Raw genomic sequence first — 3,718 nt, 5'->3', positions numbered from 1 at the left:
TGCTTTGACAAATATCTGACTTGGCTGATGTTTACAGTGTAACATGTTCATTTTTCCAGGTCTGCCCTGCGTGTCATCCTGTCCGGAAGCTCCAACCGGAACGGCATGGGAAGCGCTCCGTGGAAGCCCAGCCCAGGCAGGTCTCAGCCCCTGGCCTCTCGATCCCTGTGTGAGGGAACAAGGATGAGCCGGCGACCCTTTTTGGGCCTCAGTGTCCTCACCTACACACCGGAGGGAACAGCACGTACCCCATAGCGTGGGATTACATGACAGCCCGACAGCATGTCTGAGACATAGTGGGGCATCCATAAACATTGGTTCACACCGCTTGCAATCAGTGTGCCCTTTGAGGACATGGTCAATCGGTTTTTAAAAGCTAGGACGTACCTAGGTAAGTGCACCTTGAGGGCATTAGTTCTAGTCTAAAGACAATTAACGAGGGTGATCTTCTTCCCTCTGCGTGATGCCTCTCCAAAGTCTTCTGCCCCTAGGGCACATCAGGAGGACGTATTGGCAGCCTGGCATAGCGGAAAGTTGACAAAATGGAGAAAGGACTATTGGGGATAACAGAGTGCGCACGCTGCCTCTCAGGCTGGCTCCCGGGGGGCCATGAGGCCAATGGACGATAGCTGAGCGTCCAGTCCCTGGGAGTAAAGAGCATGGGGAGGGTAAGACCATGGCTCCAGGAATTTCTGTAGATGACCCCCACTCCATCCAGCCAAGCGGGCCTACCACCAGTGCAACAGCCACAGCTTCCGGAAGCTATTGGCACCCCTTTGAGAGGAAGTAAACCGAGGACGAAGCACCCGGTTTGGGAGGGATGTCAGAACATTTCCTGTCCTCGGAAGGAAATCTGAGACCGAGATCTGGAGGTACTCAGTACAGAGTGGAGCGTGTAGAGAAGTCAGAGGTGATGGGGCCAGGGGGTGTCAGCACAAGCTGAAGCCAGCAAGAGAGAGACGTGGCATCTGTGGCCAGTGCATGAACTGCCCAGACCAGCTGCCGTGGGCGATGGCTCAAGGGCTTTTTTTTTTCAACTTGCTTTTAATAAATTCATTAAATGTACATTTTATATGGGAAACTACACGAAACAAATCTGCAGTAAAACCTTGGATTGCGAGTAACTTGCCCTACGAATGTTCCGCACGACGAGCAAACATTTCTAACGCATTTTAACTTGATAAACGAGTGATGTCTGGCAAGACAAGCAAGATGTGACGCCGAATGTCACATGATCACAACCGAGCCAATGGGTCTTGAAATTCGCTTTGATGCACGAGTGCTTTGGACCGCAAGCCTGTGTCTGGAACGAATTATGCTCACATTTCCAAGGTTTTACTGTATGTAACAGTGATGCGTCAAAATGCAAAACCCTCAAAAACATGCTCTAAAAGCCAGCGCCCCAGAAACTTCTCTTGGGTCCTTGTGTAACTACTCCCCCCTCGTTTCTCCCATATCTTAACTAAGATGTCGAGTATCCTAAAAACTTTCTTGTTTTTCTTTATAGTCTTACTACATAAGCAGGCATCCTCAAATATAATGGACCGGTTTGCCTATTTCTTGAACTTAATATAGTCATACATGTGTTTTTGGTATCTGGTTTGTTTTGCCCAACATGATGTATGTAAGATCCCGTTCATGTCATGACAGATCATTTATTTCAATGCTGTGGAGAATTCCATTGTATGAATGTTCCGTGATGGACTTATTCATTCTAATTCTTTTTTCTTTTAATTTTTTAATGTTTATTTTTGAGAGAGAGAGAGAGAGAAAGAGTGCATGAGTGTGGGAGGGGCAGAGAAAGAGGGAGACACAGAATCCAAAGCAGGCTCCAGGCTCTGAGCCGTCAGCCCAGGGCCCGACGCGGGGCGCAAACTCATGAACCGCGAGATCGTGATCTGAGCTGAAGCCCGACGCGTAACCGACGGAGCCACCCAGGCGCCCCTGGATTTACTCATTCTAATGCTGATAAACAGTTAGATTGTTTACAGTTTGGGCTTACGACCCCAAATGCAGCTATGAGCATTCTTACGTACATCTGTTGGTGCACGAGAACACATCTCTACTGATCACGCACATCAGCACACCCACGTGTGAAGTCCCGTGGAATCTACCGATCTACCAAATACCCCTCCCCCAACCCCCAACCCGAGCCAAGGTGAGGAAACAACAGAAAACGCAGGAAACAAAGGTTGTTCCCTCCACACCAAACCCAGACAAGTCTTCTTTGGGTTCAGTCGAGCTTTGCCTGTACAGCAGGTGGAGTTGTGTCCAACCCCCCAGACCAAACACTCAGGAGTTTGGAGTCACCCCTCCACCAGACTGGCTCTTGGCCCGAGACAAACAAGCCTGGGTCTGGGGCCAGTCTGGATAGCGGAGGTAGATTTTCCAGGCAGCCTCACAAAGCACTAGGACAACAGCAATAAAAGGGAAGCTCCGTAATCAACGCCTAGGAAGAAAAGGTAAGTGAGGCTGTGCAAGAAATCTGCATCGTGAGAATTGAGGACAAAAGATATGAGGAGAGGAGGGAAACCTTTCTCGTGGATTTATTTATTTAATAAATTTATTTTGTCAAGTGGAAAAACTGGAACTAAATAACCGTTATTTTTCCTCAATTATGATCAAATGGATACTTATTAGGCAACGGCGAAAAAATAACCAGAAAATAACTAAAATGAAAACATCATATTAGGAATACATTGGCTGCAAACATTTAGGCAATGGACCTTTCCCAAGAGAAATGAGTACTTACAAATAAACATTATATTTCTGATTCAATTTCAGGGGATTCTGAGACTCTCAGAAACTTCTGTTTGGAATGTAAAATGGTTGAACCACTTTGGAAGGCAGCGTGGCAGTTTCTTCTTTTTTTTTTTTCAAAGTTTATTTATTTATTTTCAGAGAGAGAGAGAACAGGAGAGGGGCAGAGAGAGAGGGAGAGAGAAAATCCCAAGCAGGCTCCAAGCTGCCAGCAGAGAGCCCGATGTAGGGCTCGAACTCACAAACCGTGAGATCATGACCTGAGCCGAAATCAAGAGTCGGACGCTTAACTGACTGAGCCACCCAGGAGCCCAGCAGTGTGGCAGTTTCTTTAAAAAGTGAGTACAAGGGCGCCTGGGTGGCTCAGTCGGTTAAGTGTCCGACTTCAGCTCAGGTCGTGATCTCACAGTTTGTGAGTTCAAGCCCCACATCGGGATGCGTGCTGGCAGCTCAGAGCCTGGAGCCTGCTTCGGATTCTGTGTCTCCCTCTCTCTCTGCCCCTCCCCCGCTCGCGCTCTCTCTCTCTCTCTCTCAAAAAAATAAACATTAAGAAAAAAATTTTTTTAAGTGAGAGTACACACACCATATGACCCACGGATATTTCCCCAGGGGAAGTAAAACCACATGACTATAGGAAGATTTGTATGCAAATGCTCATACGGGCGTTATTTACAATAGCCCCAAACCTGAATCCCTCCAAGCATCGGACAACAGATGAATGGATAAACCAAGCTGTGGTTTATCCTTGTGATGGAATACTGCCTCGCGATTCAAGAGAATGAAATTGATACCTCTGGCAAATGCAAGAGTCTCAAAAGAATCATGCCGAGGGAGTGGTACTCTTTGCTTTCATTTATTTAAAGTTCCGAAAAATTCAGACGAATCCATAGTGGCAGAAACAGCGGTGGTTGCCTGGCAAGGGTCGGGACCTTGGGACGGAGGAATTACAGACAGGCAC

The sequence above is a fragment of the Panthera leo genome, chromosome E3, assembly GCF_018350215.1.
Source record: "Panthera leo isolate Ple1 chromosome E3, P.leo_Ple1_pat1.1, whole genome shotgun sequence".
NCBI lineage: Eukaryota > Metazoa > Chordata > Mammalia > Carnivora > Felidae > Panthera > Panthera leo.
This window is presented reverse-complemented; position numbering follows the sequence as displayed.